The sequence below is a fragment of the Argiope bruennichi genome, chromosome 8, assembly GCF_947563725.1.
Source record: "Argiope bruennichi chromosome 8, qqArgBrue1.1, whole genome shotgun sequence".
Taxonomy (NCBI): Eukaryota; Metazoa; Arthropoda; class Arachnida; order Araneae; family Araneidae; genus Argiope; species Argiope bruennichi.
In genome coordinates, this window is record NC_079158.1 from 35,610,958 (window position 1) to 35,630,706 (window position 19,749).

Sequence of the window (19,749 nt, forward strand, 5' to 3'; positions counted from 1 at the left end):
TTGAAATCTGGAATGTGGATTTGTGGCCTGTGCAATGATGGTTGTCCATTAAGATGGAAGAGCTGTAGCACCCCTGTTTAGAGGTCTTACACCGATTCATTTATTTTGTACATGAAACATCCTAATGGAGTCAAGTCACATGGCTTAACAGTCACAGGAAAAATGCAAATCTCCGCGTCGCATCGTCTAACACCTAAATGCATGCTGTCTTACTTGGTGGTGACATGCCATTAGCTTTTTCCTTTTCCTTTTTTTTTTTTTTTTTTTTTTTTTGTAAAATGTGTTGTTGGTTCCATCATTAAAATGGTGCAAAAAATTTCATTTCTATTATGTTTAGTGATGGCATGTCCATTAGGGCTGCAGAGCTGTAGCAACCCCTGAAATTATTTTTTAAATTTATTTTGTCATTTTTAAGCCTATTTGGCGATTTTTCCATATTGAAAGTTCAATGAAAATGAAAAAAAAAAATAATAATAATAAACAGAAAAGAAACAAAGAAAGAAACCAGAAAAATGAATCAATAAATATAAGATACCCATGTTGGGATGCATGAAGACCAGATTTCAAAAAATTATAAAAATGTGCTCATCACACAATATCTACATAATAAAAAACTACACATAAAATTTAAAGATTTTTACTATTGAGTTTAGCGATAGCTGGGCTGCTCTAGTTGCAAAACAGGCTTGGCAAAGGGCCAACTTCTGATGCACCATATATATTTTTTTTCTTTTCTCTCACGCAAGGCATTGCTCTTTTGATTCGTTTTCTTCGCTTTTTCCTGGTGTGGTGTGGTGTGGAGAGGGGGGTGCCAGCTCAGGTGTCGTCCTCGTCATCTGACCGCGGTTCAAAATTACGAGGTCCGTCCCAAAATAACCCTAGTGTTGCTTCAAACGGGACGTTAATATAACCAAACCAAACCAATTCTTCGCTTTTTCTCATTAGTTAATATTTGATTCTGGTTTCACTTTCACGTTTCTCTGACAGGAACTTGACTGCTTTCATTTTTATTCGTTTTCTTTTATTAGTACTCCTTTACAAAAAAAAAGAATACTGCTATATTTATTTAAAATACATTAAAAAAATTTGGTTATTTAGAAGTGAAGATGCTTTTCGTATCTTAATTATATTCTTCTGTGAAATATTTTTGTGGCACTGTTCGTTTCTGAACTAACCAGCCTCCACTGACCATGTCCCATTCTCGTGATCTAGCCATTCAAAATTTCGAGATATGTATCACCTGGCTTCTGATTTCTATGTTGAACTATTAAGTTTTTTAAATTCTGATTTTATATAATTGTGCAAGTATTTTTAACGAAGGGAATAACGCTATAACTGTGTTATATAATTTAAGCCTGAATGAACTCGCGACTCACTACAAAGAACCTTATGGCACAATGGACATAGTAGTATGTAACAAAATTTGAGATAAAAAATTTTGTAGTTTATGGTTTAAATTTCAACTTATACTTAATTATTAATAACAAATCATAATACCCATCGGTAACCGATTACTTTTTGAGCATATTTTCTGCTATCTACTAGCAAAAGTAATGTGTTTTTTAGCAGCCGATTAAGGAAAAAATATCTACAGAGTACAACGGGCAAATGAAATTATTTCTATGCTTAGTAGTACTTCGAGCAATTATTTATACTTAGGAAATGAAATAAGTCTCTTGTCAGGTCCAGAATTATCAACTTTCATCTCTGATCAGTCTTGAAAGTAATCACTGCGAGCAAAATAGCCCTAAAGTTGGAAATATTGTAGCGGAGAAAAGATGCTAAGTGTTAACTTTGCTATTATCTTATTCTTTTCCTACTTGCATTTTTTTAAAACTAGTAGCTAATTCAGGCATTTTGTGGGCATATTAGTAAACTCATCTAAATCTACTTAATCAATCTGTTAATGTTTTATTTTAAATTATTTTTTTCATTTTAGAAACTATGCAAAAATGAATTGTTATTATTAATTATTTATTATGACTAACGACTGAGCAACGTCCATATTTGTATACAATATTATTTTACCAGATTTTAGTGTTTTCAAACAAAGTGAATGTCATGAAACTGATAGAAATTTGAACAATAATACTTGGAAAAAATATTCAAATTATAAGCATTTCATAACTCTTAGCATTTATTAATTTATATATTCAGCAACTATTCTAATGATATTTTTAATTGACTTACCTTCTTCAGTCTAACGTTTCTAGTCTACACCATTGGAAACCGACCGTTGAATAAAACTACGTTTCCATAAAAATTTAATTTTCTTATTTTGCATTCTACAATTTTTTTTATTTGAATCGTGCCAGTATTTCAATTTGGTATACTTATTTCCTATATTAAATTGTAATACTGAATATTATTACATTTAATGTAGTTTAGTATTGTATAAAGTAAACATCCACCGAAATCGTGAGAGGCAATATAAAATAGATTAATATTCAGTCCGCATAAATTGCTTAGACAGTCAACAACAGACCCAATGTAATTAATTAACAATAAGAGATTTTTCAATTATTGGGAATATTAAGCAAATTCGAATTGTAATTCAAAACTGGATTTTCTTTTCTCGCCAAAAAAGTAAAAAACGTCTTCAGTTATAGTTATCATTCATTTCAATTGTAATTCCTTCAATACGGTATATTTCAAAAATGGATAAAGCATAGATGTCGTCTATTATATCACAATAGAATTTTTGTTTCACTTTCACAAATGAATTATCGCAATCAAAAATATTTTTAAGAAGCTGTAGCAAGCTGCATTCTTGGTTTTAACGGAAATAAAGAGACATACGTTACATTATCTGATCGATATTAAGCTAAACAAATAACTCTGCTCCGTGTTTTTACGCGCGGGTTTTTTTTTTTTCTTCGAATAGCTTAGATGAAACGGAAATTAGAACTTTGCTTGAATGGCGTCATATTGACGTCATGGAAGGAATATGAAAACATGTTATTAAGTTAGATATTTATTAAATAATAATGATGAAATTTTTGGTGAAATTTTGATTAAAGACATAGAGTATTTTGAGAAATACAAATTAATATTTGGGGAAAAACTAAATCGGAAAAATTATAATTCGACTAAGTTTTTTTCTCTGCTGTCTAGAGCCGAAGAAAATCTTGACATTTAATCCCAATCCCACTAAAGACTGGCCGTATATGTGGATCTAATGTAAATTAAATCTTTCATCACGGATCGAATGCCCTCACCATGGTGTGATATGGAATTTTGAAAATCAGGACTTGGATTCAGGTGTCAAACAAACATGGTTGAAATTACGAAAGGACCACTCTAATAACATTTTCTTAATTAAGTCTTTAGTTTGCCGTGTTGAAAACCCGCCGTTTCCACATAGTTTTCGTATAACTCTAAAATATAAAGTTAATCCAAACCCAAATTTTTAAACCAGCTCTTATTAACGTGGAAAAGAAGCATACTATTGTTTAACTTTATCTTAACCCATTAATTTCCAAATTTATTTTTTGAAATTTATGGTTTGGATAAGTTATATGCATGCACAAAAAGTTGCATAATGGTATAATTATATTTCCCCAATTATGTTTTGTTTTGAAAATATTTGATATTTTTGAAAAAAGGTATCGTTAATAAAATGACCCATAAAATCATTTCAATAAAAATCAAAAGGCTGATCAAGTAATAGGTCATTACTATAACCTCTAAATTATATATTTATGTACGGTATTTCATTATAATGTATAGAACGAAACCAAAAATACAGTGCTTCAAATATGGCAGTTCTGCACCATTCAACTTACAGACGAATTTTAAATTTGTTCGCTTGTTGTAAAGAAATGAAATACAAAAAACACACTTTTTGCTGCATACAATATATATATATACACACATATATATATATATATATATATAGAGAGAGAGAGAGAGAGAGAGACAGAGAGACAGAGAGAATTAAACTATACTGTTATGCAACCAAAATGTATTTTTGAAGTCGAGCGGTGTACATAAAATTCCAAAATCCTGACAGCTAATGATGACAGCTAATAGGTAAATTACTTTTGTTAGGAACTAGAAAAAATGAATATAAGTCATCGTACAGTACTGAAATATCTTATATTTGTCTTTGAATAAAAGATTTCTGATGGATAAAAGGTACTTTTTATGAGTATTTCATTTCTTGAAAATTATTTCTTTTGAATGTGTATTCGTTATAATCACAAACTGATAATTATTTTGAAGAAAAATCTAATTTATAAAATTGCAGCACTGTTAATTAAACCTCGGAAAACATGGAGACCAAAGACATTTTGGTGAACATTTTTTTTTAATATCGAAAAGGAACATTTGCTATTGCATTTTATGTTGAAAATGCCTGAGGCAACGTCTTACGCTACATCTAGTAATACTCAGCCTTGAGGTAAAGTTGATTGTAACGGTTAATGCAATGTCTATTAAATATTGTATCTCGACAAGATGTAATATATCAAACTCAAAAATATATGTGTATACCAACCATATTCTCGACATCAACTTATTGTTTTTTCTTATATCAAATGTTGCTTTTTCAAAGGAAGCTACCAATACTGAACAGTTTTTTGTTGGTATGATATATTATTTCATTTTTAAGCTTGCATTTTAGATTTGCATGCTTTTTTCATTTTTTTTTTATATATTTGAAATACACAATCAGGAAAGATAATTATAAAAAACTTAATTAATCGCAGATTTTGATGAATCGCCACATTTCAGATCAAACTGAGCTTTAAAAAAACCCTTTAAATTATTACTATTTGTGAATAAGATCTTCAAATCTGTAAATTTCTACCAAATTTTTAACATATTCTATTCTCTGGAAATTTCTCTGTGTAATCCGAGTGCAAAATAATACGATAAGTACAAAAAGATAAATATAAGTAAGTGCTAGATATATTAAATTTGGTACACAATTTTAAGGTCATAATTGCAGACCTTTATAAAATTTCAAACCATATCCATCTGCATTTTGATCATTTTTCAGTTTGTGCATTTATATGCATGTAAAGCGATATTTCAAAAATGCAAAGAATTAGATAAGTGAAATTTCGCATGTTATTTTGTTATTAAAATTTTTATCAAATTTTGTTTTCTATTGTTTGAGAGAATGGCGTATAAAATTCATTTTCGATTTTCTTTACCATATTATGAAGCACAAGGCGCTCATGTGCGTGACACTGAAAATAGAAATATGATCATGATTTTTACCGCCTTGCCCAAGATCTAATGTGGAGGGGGGTGGGATGTATTTATTTAGACCATATGGGGTTAAGTTTTGGGGAGATAATTCTCCAAAATTCTACTTTGGTTTTATCTTCAAATAAACTTTTTTCATAATTGAAAATTGCTGTTAAAATTGAAATTTATTATTGCTAATTTACATGCATTTCTAAAGCAGAATAAACTATTTTTATTTTATTATATTCATTTGACGTGGCATTTTTATTCGATATAAGTTTATATAATAGCAAAGGAACATATTAAGAGAGAAGAAAAATTCTTCTCGTGGATTCCTTAAATAATTTTTCTGTGAAGTTCCTGTTTTAATATTAAATAATTATATAAAAACAAATCTTTTGATTGGCAAGAATCCTAAACATTTCTTTCGGCAGACGGTACGGTGGAGAATCCCATCTTTAAATATATAAAATGGTAAGGTTTTACTCGTTTTAGAAAGAAACATTTTACATATAAAATTGATTGCAAAAAGGCAGGAATTGATGGCTAAAATATTTCAGCTCCAAATATATAAAATGAAAGCAAAATAAATAAATAAGAAAACGACTATGATTTATGAATATTCAGAGTTAATTTTTTTAAATTGTAAAATTTATTATTTCTACCTTTTAAATTGCTAACTTTTAATTAATAAATTTATTAATATTTATAATTTTAATATTTTTACATTTAAGAACTCTTTCATAAATGAAACTATAAATCAAAAGGAAACCAAATTTATCGGTTTTTCTTTTTTACTGAAAAGCTGTGATGATTTTATATGTATTATGATTCGTTAAAAAATTTAACCAAATTTCAAGTTTTTTCTATTTAATTATGATTACCTGTGGCACATAAACTGATTATTTATATTGCGATTTCTTGCCATAATTAATTATTTTTTTACTATTTTATTGTAAATATTCTCAAATGCTTTCATATGAAGCTCCATATTGTTTTTGATTTTTTTTTGTTTTATATTAAATGTTGTGTTTCGTTTCTTTTTTAATTATTAATGCAATAGAATCTAGAATGTCATCTCATTTTACAATGCATTTCTATAAAACTCTGTTAATTCACAAGCAAAAAAAAAAAAAAAAATGCTTGTTAAATATTTTTTAAAAAAACCATTTCAGCAAAATAACTTAAGTAATTTATATGCATCAATAATATTTTAAATTATGGAAATACAGGTCAAATTTCAATACATACCATAAGTTTAATATAATTTTTTATTTGTATATTTTTTGCTATAATTTCAAATTTTTTCCCAATTTACCAACATCATGCAAATATTAACAATTTTTAATCAATATATTTTATATTCAAGCGGGTACAGTTTTAACCTAAACTATCAAGAAAGTTGATTATGTAATATTCTTATGAATAATGTTTATAATATGTTCATTGTTAGTTGTATAATACTATGAATTATGTAACTTCGTTCGACGAAAAATATGTGCCCTTGTACTATTTCACGAAATTTGCTATCTGATGAGAAAACGAGTTTAGGCGTTTTTTGACCATTGGTTTGAAATTTAGAATAAAAACATAAAGGGCGTTTCACTATGTTGTATTACAAGAATACAAAATGAAATACTACACAGAATGCTGATCTTCTCTAAAAGCGAAAAATTTAAATTTAAGAATAATCTTGATACTTATTTAAACTACCTTATTCAAGATAAAAAGAATTCGAGTTTTTCTAAAAATATAATGCTCCAAATAGCTTGAGGTTTTATGTGATGCAGCTCTTTTTATCCATGCTGTTTTCAAAAGAAGAATTTTAAAGTAAAATTAAATCCCAGTTTAAAAATTGCCAAACTTTCAACAATTTAAAATTTGCCAGTGATTATATATAAAAATATTTTTTTCTCATTGATAATTTACTCTTTAGTTTAAATTGGGGAGCCTCAAAACTTGCTATACTCCCTCCGATTGTTTTATACTATTATTCATACGATTGTAACTCATAAGATTTGGTCAAAATTGTTCGATTCTTTATATCGTGTAATCAAATGTTATTTATTGACATTAATAAAAATTACCAAAAGATTTACATGTGAATAAATAAATGCAATAAGTAAAAATATATAATTTTGTGAGAAATGTTTAACAAAATACGTGTTTTTTTTATTATATAGGTTTTTTTTTACCATGCGAATTATTATAAAATACAAAGAACAATTCATATGGTAAAAAATTCTTGACAAGCTTTTTTTTATTTGCTTAGTAACCTTTGCACAATGACGAAAATAGAAGATTTGTGTTCAGTCAAAGTAACTTTTTATGTTGAAATGTTGAAATATCTGATATATTCAAATATCTGATATTTAATCCAAAACATAAACGCACTACAGGAAATAAACAAAATTATTAAATTAAATTAAAGCGGTAGAAAAAATATGCGATGAAATATTCGAAGAAATTATGAAAATCATTTGAATTTCAATATAACGATAAATAAATTACAAATTATATTTAAACTTATTTTTTTAAAACTGTAAATATCGAGGAAAAAATTACACTAAAATTAAATAGGGTTTTATTAATAAGAATTTTTTAATTATAAAATGACATTAAATCTTATTCACTTTCAAATAACTCAAATATTTTCTTTTTACTAAAGGAAAAATTTACTTCATTGACTTCAGATATTCTAAGGTTTTAAATTTTGTACTTCTGTGTATTCTAGATGACAAACTTTATTTTAATATTTTCAGAATTTATTTCTCAGTTAATTCAATTAAAGTTCGATTTCATACAAGTAGTATCAAGAGTGAAATTGATTTTTAAAAATTGATTTCCAGATTCGATAATATTTATAATGAATTATAAAGTTTAAAAAGCAAGAAATGAATAAAATAAAACATTACTACTTTTTATTACACTATTTTTAAAAAATGATTTTATTATTTTCATTTCATATATTCTTTTATCTAATTTCGGTTGTTGTACTTTTATAAGATGTAAGTTTGCAATCAACTTCACACTCCTCATAATATGCTGTGCTATAAAATTTTGTATATTTTTGATAACAATAATCTATTTTAGAATTTTTAGAACGGAATCAACTTTAATATAATTTTTAATCCATATGGGTAGCGTCACTTTGTAGTGAATTTGGGAAAAACTGATACCAAAATTCCCTAATATTTATATAAATAAATTCAAAATCAAAGACAAAAAGTAGAAATAATCAGACTAAAAAAATGTATTTTTTAATACACTAATAAAAACGGGTTTTTAAAAACTGGCTTTGTATTATCATTATTATGTGATAATATTCTCAGAAACTACACCAAAAAAGCCTAAAAATTGTTCTAATTTATTAAAAATATCGAATAAATTATTCTGAATGCCCATTTTTATAACCCAAAATATATTTATGTTAAATTTGGAAGTTCTAGTTCAATGGTCCAAAAGAGCATCAAACATCATATTTTGAAGAAAAATCATCAGCTATTACTATTACTAAAAACACGTTTTATTATTTCTTATCCTTGAGTTTTTCATTAAAGTTAATTTGAGAATCAGATTACGATTAGCTTTTTTTTTTTTTTTTGGAAGTGCACGACTTAGAAGAATTGTATTTCTTTTGACAACTCAAGGTAAAATGAATTATAAAAATCGTATCTACTTCAAGGTTTTTTTATCTTTGTCAAAAAAATAAGTATCGAAAAAACGATTCAGTAATTTCTTTATAAAAATAAGAAAAATAATGCAATGAGATAACTTCTTTTTAAGTTTCATTTATTCGTTTTGGATTGAATATAATTTTTGTCGTCGTTTCTAATTGCATACCAAACTACGCATTAATGTTCTTTTTCTATTGAATTCCAACAACATTTTTATGCAATTGTGTTTGAATGATACAAATTTCATGATTTTAGTTTTGTTTTGAATCATTAAAATTTCAAACTTAAAATTTTTGACAGTTCAAAACATTATTCCTGTTGATAAAGTTTAACTGTGCAATTGTCGTCTATTCATGTTATACTAATTTTAAAAAACGTTTCATCGTATTTTTATCTGTAAAGAGATATATAAACATTAACCTCAAAAATTACTTATCATATATGGCAACCAGACGATTAGATTTGGCAACAAAACGATTAGACTTGAAACTTTGTATTTTTAAAACATTTTCCTCCTGATCATAATAATAATAAACTCAATCAATACTTATTTTTTAATCCTATTTATATGAAAAGTTGAAATGAAAATCGTTTTCGCAGGGATTCAGTTTCTTTTTTTAACTTTACAATTACTGGTACATTATTAAGATATGCAAATAATAGCATATTATGCAATATTTTTTAAATTTTCTTATTTAAAATATAAAAAAATACTTAAATTTGCTAACTATATTGCAGTTTTTTTTTTTTCACAATGAAAATTGCTTTTTTTTTCGTACCATCTCGTTTGAATGATATTTTGATGTTTAATTCTAAATATTTGGGAATCTCGTATTAGTATTTAGGATAAAAATCAGCTGCGTCATGTTCTGTGGCACCTTTTTTTCTTTTTTGTTTATGCAATTGTCCGATTCATTCTGTTTGATGAAGATCTTTTGGCAGGTTTTATGTAGTTCCAGCTGCTGTTAGTATGACCAATCGTAACACTTGAGCATTTTTTTTTAATTTTTACCATAAAATATGTTTCAAAAGTTTTCTTTCATTTTTTTCAATTATTGTTCCAATTCATCATTTCAAGACACAGCTACTTATGCCCCAAGTACTTCATTATTTCAGTTATGACTGTGTATTTTTTTGTGATGGTTGCTCTTCTGGATGTAATGCATCATCTTTTAACATTTATACTAAATGTACATTGTAAAGTTCTAATAACTTGTTTTTCAAATTTTAAACATAATAATGAGAAATTGCTTTGTAAAAAATAAATTCTCTATTGTTCTATTAGTACAATACCTGTAGTGTTAACTGATTAAAGGCCCCCAGGCCCCCACTGACGTTACTTCCTTACGCATTTGATGCTCGTAATGTGACGCGTATTAGTCATACTGGCTTTTTTAGAGAGTAGATCATTCAGCTTTACCGCATATCTCAATGAACAGATCGCCAGATAGTCAACTTCGTCTTGGGTGTAGCTCAAAATTTGATAAGCTCCTACAATATAAATGTTAAATATATGTACCGAATTTTATCTATCTAGCTCTCATCGTTTGGTAATTATCGAGTTAATTGATATTCTAACGGCAGGGTAGACAGACTTCCCTTGAAAGACTTTTGCTCAAAATTTGATAGAAATCTGTAATTGTGGTATAAAGACCGTATACCAAATTTCAACCGTCTAGCTGTTTTGAGTTATCTCTACCACAGACAAAGAACAGACGGACACTTTCCAAAAATATGTTTTTCGAACTGCGATGATTCGTCAAAATCTCGAGTTCTAATTTTTTGACGATTACTACATCTCTTCTATATTACGTATACGAGAAAGTAAAACAGGGCGAATATTTCAAAAATACGTAACTCAGCTTGTATTCAGGACCTCGTTTAAAGTAATGACAAATACGGATACACAGATTGCAAGATCATTTGTCATTAAAAAAAAATTCAAGGAAGTAAATCTTTAAAAAAGAAAGTTACTGACAAAATTTATGTTCCTGAGTAAGAATATAGAATTCCTCGAGCATGACTTACTTTTAAAGATAAGAGAAACGGGATTCGTTCAAAACGTAATCTATGATTCCTATCCCTTTTGTTTTCCACTCTTTCTCTCTCTATCTTTCCTGTAAATCATTAAATTTCCTGGATTCGTTGTCTCATTTCAAGACATACGCCCTTGATAGAGATGTTTTAAAACTATATATTCATTGTAATTAATTCAAGTTAATAAATATGAGTAAGTCAAACACTGGACCAAACGATAAAATTAGCTGAGTATTGATAGATGTAGTGCAAGATATATCCTCGGGCGTTTACAGCAAAAGATGCAATCATAGTTGCTCTTTGCCGGCGTAAAATTTTTTTACCAAATTCAGCCTCTATGTACTCAGACTTACAGTAACAGTATTTTTACCATCCATACTAATGTGTTTTAATAATTGTCGGCTCGATCAGCAAGAATATTATGGCACAAATTTTTCATTAAAGATGAAATTCGCGCACAAAAAAGCATTCTTTACCTATTATGAACCAAAAAAAATTCTTACTTTTAATATCAAATAATAAATATTTCATTTATGTAGTTTTATTTAAATAATCTATTGAACTTTATATAAATATTTTCTTTCTAATTCAAAAGAAGTATTAAATAATTTTCCTCTCTACGAATTTAAAGCAAGATTATTTTTTAAAATTCTGAGTTTAGTTTAATTATAAAAACCTTCTTGTTTATTTTCAATAATTTTATTCGACATTTTTCAGACAAATATACCGATATCAAAAATGTATACATATAAAATGCTAACATACTGTATATGGTACAGAAATCGTTCTTGTTACTGATTGCTGAATGGCAACACTGAAATGTAAATAAATCGTTATACGAACGTTTCGGGTTGCTTCTTTGAATGTTCTTACAAATGCATTTGATTCAGTGATCCATTAAGTCATACGAAACAAAATGTAAAAGAAATAAATAAACAGACGTCAAACAGAAAGTTCAACAAGCGCTAAATTAGGCTTAACCGTCGCTAGATGAATAATTCGTATAACTTAACCATATTAATCGTTTAAAAAGCCATTAATCTGAGCGAACAATCTGATAGTTTAAAACAGCTAGTTTTTGTTATTTTTGTCAATTTATATATTATTTTATTATATTTAAGGCTGTTAAGATAGATTAACACTATAGAAAAAAGATTTGAAACTTTGATGTTGTATGAAATAACAATAGTTACAGCACTATAATCTATAATCCCTTCTGGTTGCTATAATTAGTAAATTAGTAGCTATAATGATGAAAGAAATATTTTTGCTATCATTATATCACGAATTCGAAATAATGATGAGATATATAAGAAAAAGAAAGAACATTAACAGAATAAATTTGTGTTTATGAATCAGCAGGGAATAATAACAGAATTAATCAGGTAACACAGCGCGAAAAAAATGTGTGAAAATGATAAATGTGACTGCAAATGAATGTAAAATAATCAAAATAATAATTGATTGTAGAGATATAAATTCTAAACATGATATTAACGAAGGCAATAAAGATAAATGTCCTTCAAACAACATGTAATATTTTTGCACTCATTTTCTTATAATTGTCCCTTGCCTTGGAAACAATCTCTCTCATCTTTTCATGACATTTAAATATATCCAAAAAAAGTTGTTTGATGGCAACATTTCTGATCATACATTCAAGTCTGACATTTTATTCTAAATCTTGAACTCCAAAGTTTATGTAACTTTCAAGTAACAACGTTTTTGTCCTTGAAAAGAAAGAAAAAAAAGTCCATTTGTTTGCTTGTTGCAAAACCTGTGCATATCTTATGTAATTTTCAAATAACATTTTTTTTTCTTTTTGCAAAGGAAATAAAATCCATTCTTTTATTTCTTGCAAAATAAGAGCACCAATATAAATCTACGAAAATAATTTGTACTGTTTTGGATTAAATTTGTAAACGTTATTTTTAAAATCGTTATCATTAAAAATCTTTATCATAAGAGATATAATTCACAATAACACAATATTTTTTATTTCAACATTTCACAATTTTTGGAAACCATGTTCTTCTGTTTTCTCTTATTAGCAACAAATTAATATTCAATTTTTATTACTGATAAAATTTCTACTTTAAGCTAATTTTTTAGCTCGTCATTTTCTTAATATCCCTATAGACTATACCTTTTCACATGATTCGGAATTGCTTATGTTCAAACTATTCTAGAAAATGCTGTGACATGGAAGTATATAAATTCTCATTATTGTCGTTTTTATTCTTGTCGTACTAGTAAGTTAGCAAAACACTTTACTGCGTAGAGTTGTAATATTTTTAACTGAGTTGCATTTCAGTAAAAATACTTATTGAAAAGAATCATAGTTTTTATGACATTTTGAAGGCTATTTAACTTTTTTTCTTCTACTGGGAAAAAATACTAGAATCTTAGTTCCAATGCTGGGACGACCATTGAGAATTTATGTAGAAGTAGAAATTTAAAATATTTTTTAATATCTTAATTTGACTTCTACTCCTTCATCTGCTTATTCATATATCATATTTAAAATTTAAAAGAATTTATGTTAACTAATGAAGAAAAGTAATATTTCAAGTAAAAAGGAATAGTAATATGGAATGATTTTTAATAACAAGCGAAGCCACACTCCAAAAATCTACCAACCGATCTTTAAAAGGATTGTTCGATTTAGTGCATTGCATTTTGATACAGCTTATGACCTTTATATTGACCAAGAGCGATACAAAAGCCAAGATCCATCCTCGAATTTCCGCACTAAACTAATGTGAAACAATTTGACCAATTATCACAGTTTAAATCAAGACAACCATATATTTAATGGATTTTTGTTGAAGATAGAACCAACGATGCGATACTTCAATTATAAAAACCTATATCTATCTTCATCTTCAGCATCTGTAAGACTTTGATTCATTAGTCTTATAATGGATTTGTTAATAATTCTCCTGCATTTTATATTTTTAAAGAAAGTATGAAATAATCACAAATAGCATTTCTTAGGAATGTATGTTCTATTAGCTATGTGAGAAATTATATTACCTAAATAAACTGCATAATGAATGTCAAAAAGAACTTTAAAAGTACAACATGTCCATTCTCAATTACAAACAAAAAGTCAGAAATCAAAGTAGCAAGACAAGGCATATTTTCGGCAATCTAGATATCAGTTGACTTCATATACTTGCAGAAATAGTTTTGAAAATATTCAAAACTATCCTTAATCGATGTAATTATATCAGCAAATAGGTTAGAACAGAGTAAACACACATTCGGCATTTCTTATTCCATACACAAGGTCAATATTTTATGCTTATATTTAAATAACAAGTTCTTTACGAATGTCAATTGTTTGATTGCATCTTCAAGCCTAATATCCTACTTTATGAAGTATAAAAACATCCTTTTTTTTTTTTCAAGAGCAACAGAAAAAGTTATTAGTTCTTACATTATTTAATTGCAAACACATCTAGCAAATCAGTTTCTATAGATACATCCATCTGAACTGCAAGGTCATGAGGACTTAAGGCTGTTGTAATAATTGTTCTGCATCATTTCGTTCCTTCTGTAACCGTAGGAAAAGAAAAGAAAGAAAAATACACTTTCTTTCCAAAGATTCGTATCTTTCAGATACGCTCCAGCTGCCTTGTTTCCTAGGCAACCGTATCCGTCACGGCGTTACACCACTACTGCCAATAAAGGCACTGCAATAAATAGACAAAATGAGAAAACTTATTTTCCCCGAGATTCGTTCCGAATAGGATTGGAGAGAAGGTTAACCAGGGCAGAAACTCCATTATCCCATGGTATAAAAAGTGAATAAGATAAAATTCATTGTTATAAAAATATAATTTATAAATTATAACTCATGAGATGAAGAGAGAAACTGATTAACAGCAGTTGAATGAAATATTTTCCGAGTTATTCAATTTTTCAAATGGAATTGACATTAACCATTAACTGCCATTTTTTCAGATATTTGACAGAATAAGTTATATATATATATATATATATATATATATATATATATATATATATATATATATATATATATATATATATATATATATATATATATATATATATATATATATATATATATATATATATATATATATATTTGACACACTTTATGTGCACTTATTTTTAAATACAGTAAAAAAATCAAAATTTTACTTCCTTTATGAACTTAATTATTTATAAATATTCACAGTACATTTAATAGATCGGTCATCAGAATGTCGGATTTGAAAAGAAAAGTAGAGTGTTCGAAATCCTATTCCACCAATTATTATTCACTGCTTGGACCTTCGGCATCCAACGCTCTTCCTAGGTTTTCCACGGTAATTTGGTGACTATTTCAGATGCCACCCTCATAATCTCCTATCTATTATCTATGTATCTATAAATAAAGATATTCTTCACGAAATAATCCTCTTGTAGCTTTCAAAACAGGAGATTAATTTAATTAAATATAAGAACCATATATTTTCAAGTCCCAGTGGGCTATAAAAAAAGGCAAGAGTAGAGGACAAAATGAATGTATTACCAATTGATAGGTATAAGCGTGGTTATTTCTCGACATAATCCCCATGAAAATTCAGGTATTTATCACATTGGTGGACCAGGTTTCCTATACCCTTTTCGAAGAACTTTGCTGCTTGTGTTGTGAGATAGGCAGTAACATTCCTTTGAATCTCCTCATTAGTTTGGAATTATTATTTTGGCATCCTAGCTCGTTCTTCAAATATGGAAGCAGAGAAAAATCATTCGGCTCTAAGGCGCCTTCTCTATAATAAGAAAACAAGAGCATAAGACTATCGTAACGGAACAACTTGTACAAAGAGTTATCAAAGCGCCCGAAAGAAATGGGGAAATGCTGAAATTCTAGACGGTGAGATTGTGATTTTGAAGACAAGTTTAGTCATTCCTGATTCATATTCTTTCCTTAAAAGAAAATTCAAAGAGACTCATGAGGCTAATTAAGGCCCATTTTATATCCCTAGCAATAGCGATCTTCTAAGAAAGGTTCGAAAACCTGGAACACCGACATGAGAAATGACTGAATTTTATGCTGAAAATAAACCATGTTTGTATCAAACTTTTGATAATAAATTCATTTTATTCTGTAATCTTGTTTTTTTAATGATCCATTGAAGCTTGAAAATAAAATGGTCGTCATATAATTAAAAAAGGAGAAGAAAAATAAATAAAGCGCAATTGAAAAGTCATCGATAACATCGTTCTTTTTATCCGTAATGTTACGAAGTAAAATATCGTATTAGTAATGAATTTATTCATTTAGTTGCAGACGTAAAACCCTCTAAAATAGATATTAAAAAAACACTACTAGTGTAATCAAAATTGCAATCAATGATTGCAATCAAAAATGTTTTTTAAAAAACTAGTCTCAGTTGATTTCAGCGCGCAAAACGTAAGATAAGCTAAGTATTCTATTGATCATAATTTAAACAAATAATTATGCTCAACTTTTATAAGCAAACTTTTTTTCTCCGAATATCTTAAGTATGTTAGAAATCAAAACTTTATATGAATGACGCCATATTTACGTCATGAAAAAAACCGTAAAACTATTAAATTTGATAATGAGGAAATAAAAATGATTAATATATTAAGAAGTGTTGATTGAAAATATAGATTAGGTACTAAGAAAAAAAATGGCTAAAAGCATAATGTAAGTTTAAACACTTTTGGATTTTCCACGCTGATATAAAAACTAAATACAAATTAATCGATTGATAATTTATTTCTGAAAATATCAAAATATTTTATTATTATCGGAAATAGGCAAGCGTACAAAATTAAAAACTCTAGTAAATCAGCGATTGAGTTAAAAGATTCTTTATAAAGATGAAACAAATCAAATAAATATGTAATTTTGAGATCATGCAAATTTATATCATTTTGTAAGGACTAATGATTATTCGAGAATTTGTATATTTTAAAATTTATATCAATACTAACCGCGTTTGGTGACCAGCATCTATGCCTGGAATATCTGCTTTATTATCTTGTAAACCACAAAGGTAAATCGTTTTAACATTACGATTTTCTACACGAGAAAGTAATGAAATAAGTATTGATTTAATTATAACAATAAAAAAATTATTGCAAATATTATACGAAATTAAATTCTTAAAATTATTAAAATTTATGAAAAACCAGAACGGAAATTAAATCGATAGTATTAAAATGTTTTGAGTTTGAAGATAGTGTAAGATTCATTTTTTGTGAGATAATATTTTCAGAAAAAATAACTATGATTTAAAAGATGCGGAATGATGGCATAAAGCAAACGCTATTAATTTATTAGTCAAAATTCATTTCATCTGCTCCATAGCAATCTCCTCCAATAGACTTTATCTCTTCTGTCAGTGCTTTTTTTCTGTCATCAAATAAATTATTTTGTCCTACTTTAGGGTTCAAAGCGGATTTTGTTTATCGAATTGATGGACTCAAACGATAACCATAAAGAGACAGTTTCAAATTTGGAAATAAGATAAAGTCACACGGTGCCATATCAGGTGAATATAGAGCTTATAAAGCAGTATTTATTGAGCATTTGGATGAAATCTCAAGTAATTGTAATGTGAGAAGTCAAATTATGGCATCCCAAAACCAATGAATTTTCGTATCAGTTTTCATTATGTTTTCGACGAATTGCTTCATGAAAACGAAAGAAAACTTTGAAATAATGATTATGATGTCGTGTCCGGGTTATCACGGAAAGGAGGTGAAGTAGCTTCTGAGGGTTAAAACCCTGAGCACCCGAGGGCAGAAGTCAGACTTCTAGCTCATATGAAAATGACTACTCACACACTCCCTTGCACAACTCCTTTTTACAGGGAGGCTCTTTCACACACCTCAAAATTAGAACACAGGATGAAGAACAACCATCACTGAACCAGTACTCGAACCGGGAAATCCCAGATCACGAGGATGACGCGCTACCCCTAGGCCAGGACGCCGTCAATGATTTTTAATGACTATGCCTATTGATAGGAATTCATAAATCACAATATCATATCAATTAAAGATTTTTAAGTGACCTTGAGGTAGTCTTTTTAGTCAAATTCACCTTTCAAATGCCAATCACTTCATTGTTTATAAGCTTATGTACAAAAACATATATTCAACTTTAATCACCAGTAGTAATGTGTGTTAGAAAGCCATCGTGTTGAGAAAATATATTTGGGCACGTTTTTTTTTTTTTTTTTTGAACAAATTTATATAATTTGAGAAGTGATGCAACACAACCCTAAATGATCTTTTAAAGTTGCTTGATAGGAACAACCAGAATCTTTTTCAGTTTCTTCAAGATAATAAAGATCTAATTTCCCCAAATCCATAATTATTTGTGTCATTGATATACCCAATTTAAGCCCTTCTCCAAAACAATTAAACTCTACATCAAATTCTATGAACTAATTTTCTTCCCCAAACTCACTATTTTTCTATAGTTTTATATTGTGTATTATATATTATATGTCATGTATTGAATGTAATCTTTAACTTGTTTTTTTCTCAATAAATCTTTCCGTGTACACCCATTCAAATAACAAAGAATCCAAGAGGTTCTGAGTTCAGTATATACTGTTTTGAAAAGTAAAGAAAAAACGGGTATCAAAGGCTATAAGCTCTTGTTCAATAATGCCTCTCTTTGTCAAACGACGATAACAAATTCTTTAATTTTATCTATACCTCAACAGTTAATCAAAGTGGATGGTCTACCACGTCGTGATTATCTGCAACAGAATCTCTACCATCTTTAAATATTTTATAATAATGAATTATGTTTTTAATAAACAGTCATCTTTAAAAGCTTTTAGTAACATTTGAAATGCTTTTGTAGCAGAAAGTGTATTGCGAAAAAAAAAATAATAATACTCGTTTTTTGATCAAAACATTTTACATTTCGGAAAACCAGTAGAATGAAATTCTTACAGCGTTAACAAACAATTTTATTTTTAGACTATAAATTGAAATAAATTCCTGACTGTGGCCAGATTTTATTGAAGTTGTAAAAACTATTTGATAAAAATTTGCAAACGATATTTACAGTAGGTGTATTTTAAAGGAAATATTCCAGATAATTTTTAATCCTAGCTGTAAGCTGAAAAACATCAAAATAGTTTTTTAAATTTATATTTTAATTCACTTTTTGTCTTGAGGAACATGTATGCTAAATTTCAATTTATTCGACCAAAAACTCAGATTTAAAAAAACGATATTTAAACAAACATTCATCTTTTTTTTTTGTCTCTCTCTCTCTCTGTGTGCTACATGTCTTTTTTTAATAAAACACCAAAGTACTATTAAGTTTTTTTAAAAATAAAATTTAGGAGCTTTGGTTCAGATAGCAGAGTATGTTCGTTTATGATATGCAAGTATCTTATTGTTTTAAAAAATATATATCTAGGATTCTTCGCGGATGTATTCTCATTAAATATTATTTATAGTACTAAACATGTAACAGATAACCCTTCTTGAAGAAGTAGGACAAGGAACTAAGGTGCAAACAAAAATGTAAGACACACATAACTTTCATGTTTGCTTAACCTACATATTACTTGGATTTATCTGGACCAACAATCAATTTTAATGACTTTAGACATTTGAAGAAAACATTTTAAGACTATTCCTAAAGTCATCTTAGCAATAAATATTAACTAAAAGTAAACCTATTATATGCAGTTGCTGGTGACCTGATTCCTCAAGAAATGAAACAATCGGGCTGAAATTTTGAATTCGCATATCAGATGACAAGCAATTAATTTCGCAACTCAGTTTTAAATGCATTTACCTGCTGTTATTATGAACCAAT

At 27.9% G+C, this 19,749-nt stretch overlaps 1 protein-coding gene across 2 annotated transcripts in view; it reads right to left on the bottom strand.

The window, feature by feature from the left end:
• Positions 1-19,749, bottom strand: part of LOC129981331 (uncharacterized) — a 73,153-nt gene that overhangs the window by 42,668 nt on the left and 10,736 nt on the right. Inside the window, exon 1 of one of the 2 annotated variants that reach the window (XM_056092123.1) lies at positions 15,454-15,673. The exons of the other annotated variant lie outside the window; for it this stretch is intronic. The gene's annotated coding sequence lies outside the window, so the exon portion shown is untranslated. Of the gene's footprint in view, positions 1-15,453; positions 15,674-19,749 lie in introns of those variants that run through there. 2 annotated transcript variants of the gene reach the window in all.